The sequence below is a fragment of the Tyto alba genome, unplaced genomic scaffold (assembly GCF_018691265.1).
Source record: "Tyto alba isolate M040663 unplaced genomic scaffold, T.alba_DEE_v4.0 Super-Scaffold_2, whole genome shotgun sequence".
In the NCBI taxonomy this organism is placed as follows: Eukaryota; Metazoa; Chordata; class Aves; order Strigiformes; family Tytonidae; genus Tyto; species Tyto alba.
This window is the reverse complement of record NW_024881282.1, coordinates 47402746-47416876: the sequence shown is the minus strand read 5'-3', so window position 1 is coordinate 47416876 and position 14131 is coordinate 47402746. Positions and strand designations below refer to the sequence as shown.

The 14131-nt window shown below is 39.5% G+C and overlaps 1 long non-coding RNA gene across 1 annotated transcript in view; it reads right to left on the bottom strand.

The window, feature by feature from the left end:
• The window catches only part of LOC116963370, a 30761-nt gene extending 25910 nt beyond the window's left edge, over nt 1-4851 (bottom strand). The window contains exons 1-2 of the long non-coding RNA XR_004408124.2: nt 4585-4851; nt 3991-4169 (exon numbers count right to left, since the gene is read on the bottom strand). This is a non-coding gene — a long non-coding RNA (uncharacterized LOC116963370). The remainder of the gene's footprint in view (nt 1-3990; nt 4170-4584) is intronic.
• Nucleotides 4852-14131: the final 9280 nt, after the last annotated feature.

Genomic DNA, 14131 nt, shown 5'->3' with positions numbered 1-14131 from the left:
ATTGCTCTTTACATATATTGCCCATTGAAAAGGAAATTAAATTTGAATTAATTGATCCATTTCTACAAATATGATTGTTAATATTAACATGCCGGGTAAGTCAGTTGGCAAGAACAGAAATAAACTAGTGGGTCTCCTGAACACAGTATTTACTGGAGGCTAACGTCACAGATGCTGAAAATACAATCCTGTAGATAAACCAGTGTGTAAGGAGACTTCTCTTAGAGTTCAAGGGAAATATCGAAGATCAGATTCCCTGCAGTATATTCATATTGTCCAAAAGTCTATATGCGCTGCTGGGAGATTATTAGTGTTTACTGAGAAAAAGCACTCTGAGAGAGAAGGAGCTGGTGGAGGTAACAACCTTCCCCATTTCCTTCCACGGCTGCCAGGCTCACACTGCAGCTGCAGGATATTCTAGATGGATTTTTCTGTTGAAAAAATAGCCATGGGGAGTTTGTTTTTTGTAGGCTCAGTCAGAATTGTTAAAACTCAGTTTTTGAGCCCTGCCTGTCTGGGTAGGACTCAGGTTGACTTCCACGTGCCACCATAAGGTCAGACATCACAAGCAGAAAATCTGCAGGTACATTTATTACCCTCAGATGTGCAGGCTCACAGGACAAACCCTGTACCTAGTTAAAAGTTAAAGCTTTGGAGAGCTTGCTGGGAATCTCATTAGTAGGTTAGAAATTTTGCTAGTTGATTATTCATGTTTTTAAAGTATTTCTCTAAAGACATTCAATTCATGATCTTTCATTATGATGCTGAAATTTATATTTTCGTGCATGAAGTCCAAATTTCTCTTAATAATTAATTTTCTCCTGGAAAATGAGCTTTTTGGAAAAAGGAAGCCACCCACCATAACTACACATCTTTGTTTGTAATCTAATTCATTATCTCTGATTCTTTCAAAAAAAAATAAGTATAGCAGTTTTCCTGGCCCATTTCAGAGACAAATTTAAATTACCTTACAGAGACAAAGCTGTCAATCTCTTAACCTTAAGAAACTTTTCAGATCAATCAAAAACTGTCTTTTTATAATAAGGAAGGCCAAATTTCCTGAAATCAAAGAATTCTCCTGGAAATGGTCTTTCTTTTTTTCTGTGTAATTCTTCACTTTTTCTTTCATTTTAACCATTCATCAAGCTTTTCAAATGTAACACTGGAATAAAAATGTTAGGAAAAAACAAGAAAATCACTAAAATGTTATATTCTGCATCTGAATGATAAGAATCCCATTAAGCTTCAACATTAAAGCATTGTTTGCTGGGAGAAAAAATGATCATGGCTTTGATAAAGAAAAACAAAAACACCCTTGGCTTTTCCAGCTTTAATCAAGTAATTTGTGACCCAGTAAGAGCTCTGTACTGCTGAATTATTTTCGGAGCACTTATCACAGGTGTTTCACATGTGTTCAGCACATCCTGATTCTAATCCTCTTAATATGCTTAACAATAGTAGGGCAGCTTTTGAGAACAAGCGAACTGGCTCTCCTGGCTATTTTGAACTGTGTTCTTACACAAGCGTTATTTATTTGGGATTTGAATTCCTTTTCCAGCCTTCATTTAATCTAAAAATCAGCTCTATCTGTGTAGGGGGGCTTCTTATACTACAACATTAAGCAAAACAATTCCTGTTGTATGAAGACAGACATTTATTGTCAAATCTAAGACTTAGGGCAGTTCCTTTCATGTTTGTACAATGTTCAGTGTGCTGGACACCAATCATTTGAAGGAACTTTCCTCTTCTGGGTGCCCACCTTTTGGGATCTTCTCATCCAGTTGACTGTCACCTGGACCATATTGTGGGCTTAAATCATGATGCCATGCAAACAGGAGGAGAAATAACCCATAGTTCTCTAATTAACCTTATTAATTCATTACTTGTGAGAGCTCCTAACTTCATTGGTCAAATGATGAATTGCAACAAATGCAATGTGTGTCCAAAGCCAAAGGCAAGGGCAGATAAGAGAGCAACATCAGTGAGATGATCTTCAGATCCAACAGCAAATATTTCTGTTTAAGTATTTAATTATTTTTTTTAAATAGTCCAGATCATTTTTCTTCAAATGATTATGCTTTTACTAAGTGACAAATAAGACCGTGCCTGAAGATACCAGAGGGCACGTGGCACCAGAATAATATCTCTGCAACATATTTTGAGTGGTGATCACACCATTTCTAGCTCACCATATGGCTTAGTGCAGATGTCCTAGCATTAAAATGACCTTCTTCATTATGTAAAGGTCACAGATGAAGAATTCAACATTTTGTAACCTTTGGCAGGGGTACAGGCTATGCAGGGAGTACACCTGTTGCCTTGACCGCAGTTCAGAACACTGTCACTCAATAATTGACTGAAATACAGGGATTGAAATATAGCTTGTATGGATGTTGGTAACATCAGTTAATAAATTTAGATGTTATTAAACTGTTCAATGTGCTGAGATTAACAAATAAAAATGCTAACAAACTAAAATCAACTTCTACATAGGTTTTACTTTGGTAGCCCTAGTAACAAGAAGAATCACATCCTTCTTTTCTGAATCTCTGTCAATGGTCGCTTTCTCTCTTTAAGAAAAATAAAAATAGAAAGTAAGTTAAGGCAATAATCACGGGGTTTTATACATAAAATACTTAAAATTTTAATCCACAGGCTTTTTCTGCATTTTAATACTGGAGTGGGCAGACTGCCCAAATTTAACCAGTTCCCCCTGCCTTGTCCCACAGAAGCTGTTCTGTTGCTGAAGGGCTGAGCTGGATTTCCCTGCCCTTCTCTCCAGACTTTGCACTACCTTCTGTTTCTGACAGAAAAACCTTGGGGTGTTCCTCAGCATGTTTCTCCTGCTGATCCGCACTGCTTCAGTCAGGCAGTATGTTGAACAAGATGGAGTACTTGGCCTCTTGATTTAATCAGGACTGTGAAGGCCAGTAAAGGGCACAGGTAACCACCGAAACTCACTTCTCTCATAGGAATTTTCAACAGTATGTTTTTTTTGCTGGTTATCGCTAGAAAAAGTTGTAGTTTACATGCAGCACTGAATAATTGTTACATAAGTTGCTTTAAACAGCATATTCTGAAGTTAGAATAGAATAAAATAGAATAGAACTATTTCAGTTGAAAGGGACCTACAATGGTCATCTAATCCAACTGCCTGACCACTTCAGGCCTTACCAAAAGTTAAAGCATGCTATTAAGATCATTGTTCAAATGCCTCTTAAACACTGACAGGCTTGGGGCATCAACCACCTCTCTAGGAAACCTGTTCCAGTGTTTGACCACCCTCTCAAAAAAGGAATGCTTCCTAAGCTGTGCTTGACATCATTTTTTTTCAGCTGACCATACAAAAATACTTTTACATAGCCACTGCAAACGCAGTAGTCCTTCTCATCAGTACAATGCTAATATATTCAGGAACATCTCAAAATCATGTTCCCTCAACCAGTCTCAGAGAAACCTATCATGCGTAGGTTCTGCCTGCTCTGTGCATCTTCCTTAGCAGTGAGCTTTCATGAAAACTACTGATTTAGTTTGTTTAGAATATAACCAAAACATGCTCCCTGACAACCTAATTGAACTAGGAACACCTGACATGGGAACATTTCATTAAAAAAAGATACCAACCACTGATCTGATCTGTGACCTTTTTTTAGTTATTAATAAAAAAATCCTAAGGCAACCAAAAAAAAAAACCCCAAGACTGTATTTTATTCCCACAGGCAAAGGGACAAAAAGAAGTGAAAAGGCACAGAAGGTAAGGTACATGATGCTCAGTGAGATTGGCACAGCATTATGAAGCATCTAATTTCAGCTGCCAAAGAGGCTCATATCGATTTTTTTTTTTCCATTCTCTGTGTGTGCTTTTATAGAGACTTGAAATAGAGTCTCCGTTTTGCTCTTATGAAAACTACGTTTCTTAGAGGACAATGTGGGGGAGGGGAAAGAATAGCGCTTTCTGCTTGGAAAAATAGCAGCCTACTTAGCACTTACCAGAGGATTATACACCTTAATGTTCTGAGAGGCACCTGTTCAGGTACATTGAAGGGAGCTGGATGCCTTAGGAATATTTAGAAGAGTGATTTAAATCCATGCAGGCTGCTGTGTGTTTTCCCATTTTGCACTGTGAGAGAGAGCTCCAGATTCCAGACATCCCTTTTGGAGGTATAAAGCTTAAATTAAGGGCAAAGAACACAGAGCAATTAAGAAATACCTTCATTTGTAGATCATAATTGAAGTTATTGAATACATTATTAGAAGGAAAATACTCCTTCTTCAGGGCTGCCCCAGCAGTTACAGTCTGACTCCTTGATGTTCAGACAGGGAATATGGAAAACTCCAATCACGGCCCTAGTCTAATTGGTCAAAAGATCAACTCTTCATATAGTCAGTCATTTCTAACAGTTCAGAAAATTCTAGCTCTTTGCAAGATCAAAGGAAGATTTATTAGCAGCACAAATACCTGAATTTTTTCCTTTTTTTCAGAGAGGTTGTTATTCTTAACTGAAAGATGCGAAAGGTCTAAGAGGTGTGTAACACTTATTAACAATACATTATACTGCAGCATGAGGAAGAGAGAGAACTCACCTTTCCTTACTTTTTCTTAGCTGGTCGTTGTGGAGAGGCTTTCACCAGAGTCCCTTCAAACTTACATCTCCAGCGTGCCTTTCTAACAGCTGGAGAAGTGTCCAGCTTTCTGCAGGCACACACTTGTTTGCAGTTGTTCCCTGCACTGTGGCCCTCAGCTTTAAAACGGCCAGAGGTGGATGTATGGCTTACACTGGAGCTGTGATGCAGGAGACTTGTTCCATTGCTTTTTAGGATAATGTTTTAAAAAAAAAAAAAAAAAAAAAAAAAAAAGTCTGTTAGAATTCCAGCAGAGGAAAAGTAAATATACTGTAACTAGTTTGAATCTATTGATACAAATGTTAGCTGCCTTTCTCTGGCACTGTAACAGACCAAAATTTGAGCCATTCCAAATCACAGTTTTAGAGAAGGGGGAAGGAAGGGAAGACAACAAAAAAATTCTCATGACTCGAACATCTTTCCTTTTCCCTCCATGTTATCTGGCAGAATTAAAAACCCAGCAGGAAATTAAACACACACCTGACAAAGAACTGCTTAGAAGATATGATGTGTGATTATAGATGACTCATTCTCATTCTGGAAGACTGGTCTCCTTTAAATATTCTAGCAAGATCTGTTCTCTTTTTTTTTTTTTTTTTTCCAAAAGACATTTTACAATTCCGTTTTCTAAATATGATTTATAGTTTTTGTTTATTGCATATAAAATAGGAAATGTAACAAGCTTCTTTTAATGCTGCTTTCTAGCTAGTCAAGCAATTATGAATTTATATGCCAGGTTCACAAATGAAAATATTTTAGCACCCTGTTTTCCCAGCCCATGGAAAAATTCAAAAATTCCTTTCTAGGTGCCTGTGAACTGTATTTTTAAACTAGCTAGCTAGAGACTCTACTGAAAAAAAAAAAAAAAAAAAAAAAAAAAAGCAACAATGTAATAATAACATTGCAAGCAATGCAATAATACTTAACACTTACATGTCACCTCTTACATAAAAGTCTGCAGTGCCTTCACAATGACCGAAATAATTATTTTTCATAACACTCCTTAGACACAGAGAACAAATATGTGATGAGTAGTTGGTAAAGGATGGAATCACCAGAGGTTATTACTTCTGGTGTAGATGACAAGCACTGTTTAAAGACTTCATCAATAATAAACAGTTTAAACAGTAACTTGGTTTCTATCACTGAAACTATCTGGGGACTTGAGCTTTCAGCATGTTGTTCCTGAGCTGGAATTTGTCCAAGATATCCAGGTTAAGAAGCAAACTGTGGCTTTCAGAAAAATTGCTATGAGTGTTAAATGATCAAAAAGGGGTCACATCCCAACAGTAGGCCCCATCAAAGGATTAGACCTGCATCATCATAGTGCTCTTTAATAAACCCCTATCAGAGTATTGGCTCAAAACAGACTTAAAAGGGAGACTGCAGTCTAGTGAATCACCAGCACTGTTTAGTGCAGACTGAGTGCAATGTCACTTAACTTGAAGGATTTGACATGATGAGAACACAGAGTGGTGAGATGTACAGCCTACAACCACCGAGGACTTGTGCTTTCAGAAAACGCATTTGAAATATTGTACTAAATTTACAAGGACTATATTCAACTCCCTTCTATACCAGGCAATCATTATCACTGTAAGAGGTTCACCTATATGACTAAAGCCTGGCATGCTGTACTGTGAGATGCTGTTATTAACTGCCTATAATATCTAACAACTTGAATGGTTCAGAATAGTGTTTTTCCTGCTCAGATACATCATCTAATTGTTTGTGAAATTTTAAGGTGTTTCCAGAACTGAGATTGCTAATAAGAAATCTTTTCCCGTGTTAAAAATGTAAAATACTAGCAGCTGTTTGACTGAGAAACTCTACTGTTTCCAAACCTTGAAGTAAAAATTTGGCATGTGAGTCATGAACTTTCTATAATGGAGTTTTGGAATGGGAGGCACACCTTTGAGGAAAAAATGATGTTGATTTCCAGGGACGCTTTTCTGGAAGGCTACGAACCACTTCCCTGACTCTCAACATTAGAGCTGGACCTGACACCACTGCATGAAAGCTGCACAACCCTTGCATGCACTACTCAGAACATACTGAAGTAGGATCCTTAGTTTAATTCTTTGACCAAACAAGAGGCATAAACTAGTCTACTTTGTTAAAACCCTCTTAAACCTGCAGTAGCTTCACTTGCAGACAACTGAGGAGGTTTACAGATGTGTACAAAAAACAACATCTGACAGCAAACTCCTCCCTCTTGTATCATCACCATTGCTGGGATGCCTTTCAGCATCCTTAGGGAGAGCGTGTCTTTCCAGTCCTTCACTTGCTCAGCTCAGCCCTCTGATGTGGTTGGTGATTCGTCTTTTTGTTCTTCTTGAAGAGCCTGTCTCTTTGATGACAGTCTTTGATGTTCCTGTTTCAGATTCAAAGATACTGCCTTTTCTACCATAAAAAGAAGGTTTTAAAGCAAACCAAAGGTCATAGCAATAAATAGAGTTCATAAAATCAAACAAAATGAATTAAGATTGCATAGACAGATTCCTCAGAGTCTCTAGTACAGTGGAAAACCACTGATAGTTTAGGGATTTTTATGTGTATGTTTTTGAATTGAAGGAGGAGATTTTTTTGGCTACTACTACATGTTTATACAAATCAGATAAAATTTAAACTACTACAGTTTCTATTAATCATTTCAGATGGTATTTACTGCTTTATTACAGTCATTATGACCATAGCTCAGTCTCTGACTGATGTAGCTTACCTTATTGAAAGACATAATTACTGCTGTTGACAGTATTTGTTTAGAGGGAGGAGAGGTCTCCTAATAATGTCCCACAACTTTTTTCTCCTTGGGAAACCCTCCAAATCATTTGTCTTTGGTGCCTGGAAGATTTCTTCAAACCCTGCAGTAGCATAATAGTGGCAAAATGAATGCTGATCATAGCATCTAGATACTTCCAGAATCTGTCATTTCTTTTATTGTCAGTTATGGACTAGAAAAAGTCTTCTCCTTCTAAAGCACTGTACTTTCAGCTGTGGCAGTGGTTTCAGCTGTAGGAAATTACAGTACTCAAGGTTGAAACTGGGCTCTGTGAAAAACTGTGTCATTCACTTTCTTAGCTGCTGGGATTATTCCCCTTCTGTTGTTCTCAAATGGTGTCATATATTGTCCTTTTTGAATTGTAAAGCAATAAAAGATACCATTAATATAATAGACCTCTTGACTTGCTTGAATTTGAATGATCAGAAAATTCATTCCCCAGTAGGGATTTTTAAATCGTAATGAAGAATTTAAAGACCTAGCTTCATGCCAAGGAACATGCCAGATTTTCTTCAGATCTTTCAGCTATAAGGTAGGAAAGGGAAAAGAGTCCATCTGTTAATGGAAATAGTGGATGAGAGCTAGAACATTGTTCAGTAGAACTGTCTGGGCTCTACACAGGCCAGTGAACTGTAAACAATGAAATAAAATGCATGCTTGGAGAGAGCTATACATGCATTATGTCATTGTAGATGTTTTCCACAGAAACCACCAAATTAAGATTTCAACCATTCTGGCCAGTATTATGACATTTTAGAGGATGAGTTAGGGGAGGATGCTGGTGCAATAGGCAGAAAAATTTAGTTGTCTATAGAAAGTTCATGGTTAGAGTGACTAACAGTAAATTTAGGATTGTAATTTCTATGGTAAAATAAAACCCAGCTCCTTCAAAACACATCAAAAAGTGGAAATCGTATTCCTGAGGAGTCTGACACAATTGTGTGGGGTGTTGAGAACATATTAGCTATTAGCCATAGTTCTATTCAGAGCCTCATACTAAAAATGATATTACAACAGCTTTGTTCAGGAGAAAAGAAAGTGAAGATTTATAATTCCTACTGTAGGATTCACTGAAGAGAGTGGAACTTAACAATCAAGACTCAGCTTGCCTTTTACTTGGGGAAATGAAGTATCTATTTAAGCCAAATGCTTTGAGGGATGTAAATGTTAAAGTTCAGACTGGTTCTCTAACAATATGAATTGCAGTATGTATAAATAACTGGCAACAGTTATACTGTGATATTAACTTTCATGAGACTGTTATCCTAGTGATGCCTCTGCTTGTCAACTTTCAGTATCTTGATTCAGGCTGGGAATTCCAACCATGGAGGGCACAAGACAAGTCCTGTATCTTCCCCAGCTCAGCAAGATTGTAAGGGTGGTCTGATGTCTTCCAGATCATCAGGGTAGATAAAGGGGACCACAGAGATTCAGCTGAGTAGTGGGAATAAACCTAAACCTCTTTACCTGTTCATCAGTTAAAGCAGAGTATAGAGGATGTGGGAAACAGGGTAAACTGAGATCTGAGGAAATGTCAGTGGCATACGGTGGAAGAGGCAGAGATGGACAGGTGACTGTTCCTCTGCCTGTGCCTTGACTGGTGATCAGTAGTGCAGCTACCACCACTCACAGTCCAGGGAGTGAGCCCAAACCAGTGACACTTGGGAAGTGGCTTTAGATGAGCCATAATACAAAACTACCAGCTAGTAACAGTCAGTTGCATATAACTTCTACACGTGTTGATAGTTTAGACAAATATTCCCTGCTACATGACACGGGCAAATAGATTAACAAAGAAGGTGGTCTAGGGGAGCGAACTGGAGATGGGAACAGCAGTCTAGAGATGGAGATGAGGAGATAGGACCTGGGAGAAGAAAGAGGAAAAGAAATAGGCAGACTGGGCTAGTGCTTGTGGCCTTTCTAACCCCTCAGCTCTCACTCTTGCCTTTACTGCATGCACACAGAGCATGATAAACTCTGTAGTTAAATTATCAGTGCTGTTTTCCTCTAACTTTGTCATGTCTTTCATTGCAGCCTGAATAGGTACTTTTACAATGACCTCTGCAACACCAAGAGAAATTGTATGAGGCAAGTTGCAAAGGACCTGGGTGAACACTCACAGGAATGCAGGCAGTTAATTTCCCAGTTATCTCAGATGCAGGTTTAAAGAGCGAGAATAATAAAGCAGAATGGGTGAAGGCTCACTAAATAAAAGAAAAGCAAACAAATCCGTAAGTCAAGCTTCCTGGCAGCTTAGAAATACAGTTTTTAACATGCTACAATAATTAAAGCATATTTTCTCTTTGACTGTATTTCTGTTATTTTTTTGCCAAAATCTTCAATTTTTCTGGCATCAACACAAAAAGGGAGCACCTGCTTCTAATTAAAAAAAAAAAAAGTAAATTCTTGTCTTAAAAATAAAACCTTCTGAGTAACGCATTTTTCTATCACGTGTTATTTACATTTATCTAGTTTACAACCTGAATCAGGAAAGGATTTTTTAGTAAAGTTATGTTTAGGATTTCCGGTATTTTCCTCCTGTTTCATTTTTGTTGTTGTTTTCAGGTTTTGTTTGTTTGGGGATTTTTTGGTTTTGTTTTGTTTGTTTGTTTTCTTTTGTTTGTTGTTTTTGTTGTTGTTGCTTTTTTCCCAGGAGCTTTTAGAACTGCAAAGTAGGAAATCCTTAGGTAGGGATATATTTTATTATTGATGAGTGAAATTGCATTCAGTTTTGGCTGAAGTAAGAATTATTTGAAATAACTAATTGCCTTCAGTAATGTGTGTTGATTGGGAAGATTCTTCAGTGTGTTAAAATTAATGAATGTCTAGAAATGTTCTGCAGGGGCTGGCTCACTAGCTTGATCAGTGTCTCTAGCACCAGCTGCATCACCAGTGCCTGACTGCTTCTGCTCTACTATGGAAGGTATTATGACAGAAATAAACCTGCTATGTCCTGCCATCTCTCTGGACTTAAAATATATTGGTAATGCCACTATCTTATCTCATCTGGGTCACCCCTTGCACTACCTCATGTTCTGGTGGGTGAAGAAAAATGTCTGGAATTACAGTTGAGACTAGCCTCACTGATGATGAGATGATGGAGAAAGTCATCATGGGGAGATTTCCACATTCCTCACTTCTTTTCTATGTATGAGTGTTAAGTGTGGAAGAAGCCAAAAATTACCGTTTTCTGGACTTGATTCTTCTGTACCATCCTTTGGAGCAAGTCTTCTCCTTTATCAGATGCTTATGAGCAAGTATGCTGCAAGATGTCTATTGTGGAGGTATGTAGTTCAAACACTCCAGACAGATAGCAAATGCTGGGTTTGTTATAGAAGGTATACCATACTTAAGTTGAAAGGCCAAACTTCTGAAATATATAATGTTCCAGTAATTAGGCTGTCTGTGTAATCTTAATTCGCATACAAATTTGCATGGACAGCTGCAGTTCATAATGCTTTCACCACAGGAGACAGGTCTTGGTAATATATACATTCTGCATGCAAAGGAGACAGAGCTAAGGATTCCTAGACAACCATGGAGAAGGTATTTTCCAAGCTATTAATCTTCTAATCCTGTGGAGCAGCCAGAATTATGGTATAGTATCAGAAATCCCTAGACAGTGTAGAGTAATGGAGGGTAAACATAAAACTGCTCATCACAGAAGGCTTTCAAAAGACCTTTGGAGGTCATTTAGTCCAACTTCTTCCCCAAAAAGGCAGGGCTGTTGCCACCACTAGGTCAAGTCAGCTGTGGCTTTGTGTAACTGTGCCTTGAAAACCTCCAAAAATTGAGATTTCAGAGTTCACATGCACAGCTTGACACAGGGCTGCATTGAAATTATTTTCTTCCTAGTGAAAAGTTTTTCCTAATGACCTCCTTAATCTCCCTAAATCCTTTTATAAGCTACCCTTCAAGTAGTTGTTGCCTGCTGTTAGACGAACCCTTAGACTCTTCAGCAGACTAAGGACTTCTCAACATTTCCTTGTGGCCCAGGACTATGAACCTCTCAAGGAGGTGGTGCAGAACTCAATTCACTTTTCCACATACAGCTTCATGACCTCCAGGCGGAGAGGAATCACAACTTCCCCATATTTTCTGGGCAACTTCTCACAACACAGCCCAATCTACAATTTACCTTATTCACAGTGAGGGAGCATATTCAGCTTAGAGTCCATCATTACTCTTCTTCTCAGCAGGACCAGTACTCATCTTTTAATCATATATGAGATTACACTGTTGCAAGAACAGAAGTTTATTTTTGTCATGGTTTGAGCCTGGTCAGCAGGCAAGCACCACGCAGCCGCTCTGTCCTCCGTTCTCTTCCAGTTATGAGAAGGGACAAATGAGCCAGGCTTGGGATTTGAGATAGAACCGGGTGGGGCATATCACTCATTCTGGTCACAGGCCAAAGGCAGACTCATTAGGGGAAGGAAAAAAAGAGCATAGATACATTACAGATACTGACAACAACACTTAACTGTAGGACAGTCAGAAGCATTGCTACATCTTGAGAACACCTTCCCCCCACCTCTTCCTTCTTCCCAGGCTCAGTTCTGCTCTCAATATCTCTACCTCCTCCCCTCAGCGGCACAGGGGCAGGGAATGGGGGGGTTCAGTCAGTGCTGATCCTTCTTCTGTCTTTGGTGGGGGGAACTTCTGGAACTTCTTCCCCCTGCTCCATCGTGGTCCCCCTCTCACAGCAGGCAGTCATCCACAAACCCTCTCCAACGTGAGTCCCTCTCATGGGCTGCAGCATTTCCTTACGCTGCTTCAGTGTGGGACACCAACTTTCTCCAACTGGATTCCCTCCCACGGCTGCAGCCCTTCCCGAGCTGCTCCAACGTGGGACACCCCCGCATGCTGCAATCCTCCCAGCGCTGAGTTACAGCAGCGGGGCTGCTTTTTCCCACAAGACCCTGGCCTTCTTTGGTCACAACACCTTGATCACCCAGACAAAACACAGGCCATAAATCAATGTCTGCTCCACCGTAGATCTTCATGGGTGGCGGGGGGGGGGGCCACCCTGCCGTCTCCCCACAGGATACAGGGGGGTCTCTGCTCCTGCACACCTCCCCCCCTCCTTTCTTCCTTCATTCCGCCACTGACCTTGGTGTTCACACAGCTGCAGCAACTCCTCCTCACAAGTCCCACTGCTCGTCACCACATCCCTTCTTAAATACGTTATCGCAGAGGCGCAGCCGATTGGCTCAGTTTTGGTGCAGAGGTGGAGCTGACTTTGAGCAGGAGGATCCTCAAGAAGCTTCTCACAGGGGGCCGCCCCTATAGCTCCCTCCCCTGCTACCAAAAAAACCCCACCACTCTCTCAAACCCAGGACAGTTTTTCTCCTTGTTGGACATCACAAGGTTTCTATTGGCCCAGTTCTCAAGTTTATCAAATTCCCTGTGGATTCAAGTTCTGCCATTCATTGTGCAAGTATCTCCCTGTATTTTAGAATCATTGATAAATTTGTAGATGATATATCTTAGGTCATCACTTAGGTCATTGATTAAGACATCAAAAAATATGAGCAAGATTTCAGACCTTGGCATACTCTGATTTTGCTGGCCATGAAGTGGATGCTGAGCCACTCATTGCCACTCTCTGAGCCCAGAGGTACAGGCAATTTTCATTCCATCTAACCATCATTTCTTCCAGTGATCAATTCCTCAGATGACAAAGGAAAATGCTGTGGGGTATGGAGTCAAAACTTTCCTAAGGATGTGAAATTCATCCAGGGAAAGCAGGTGGGAGCCGGGGAAATATGTGTTTTCTCTGTGAAGGGTAAGGTATCCTGGAACATGTTTTCCCTGACAGAAGGTTCTGAGCCTGGGAAAGTGCCAGGGTCCTGGCAGCATCCAGTGAGCTCTTGCTGGCCCTTGGAAATCTGGAGGACATAGTGTAAATCTCATGCCAGGCCATGCCCATATGTGCACAGGTATTTATCGCAGCTGACTGTGTCATTTTTGTGCCGTCATACTAGCTTTAGGCTTCTCGATTAAACATCTGAATTAACAGGACAGGTCACCACATACATAATAATTCCTCCAGTAAATAATCCACAACTCACAGTTTAATCAACATTTTAGCTCAACTTCACTCTCAGTCTTTTGCCCTCTTGGGGGATTATTGGTTATAAGGGAATCTGTCTCAGTCCCCTGAGTTAAGGAATGACTCCCTTAGGCACCGTGATTCGTCCTACTGAGTTCAACTGGAAATTTATTTTGTTGCATAAAGCAGCAAAATGTGATTCATATACTGTTAATACTCAGCTGCATGTTTGCAATTTGAACACTTAATGAATTTCAGTTCAACAAATTAATTGCCAGTTTAGCCTGAAAATGTTTCAGAGATCCCTGGGAATAAGAAAGAACACAATTCTGTTTCCTCGTCTGTGTGGAGCAGCACATGACCTCTGCATCAAAGACTGCATTAAGAAAAAATGTTTTGTTTATTTAGAAGAGCAATCACCAAGTTATCAAAACCATTCCACAGGTGAATCACATGTTAAGCATGCTTTTGTTAATTATTGCTGGATATTAATGCAAAGAAGATAATTAAAATCACAGCCAAAGCAATCAACTCTCAATTTGAAAACAGTCACAGATCCATAAAGTTCTGAAACTACAAGAGCCTTTTAAAAGACTTTTATAGGAAAATATTTTGAAGATTGTTTTGTTTAGAGGTAATTGTGTTTGGAAGCACCTCAACAAGCGTGGTCTTTA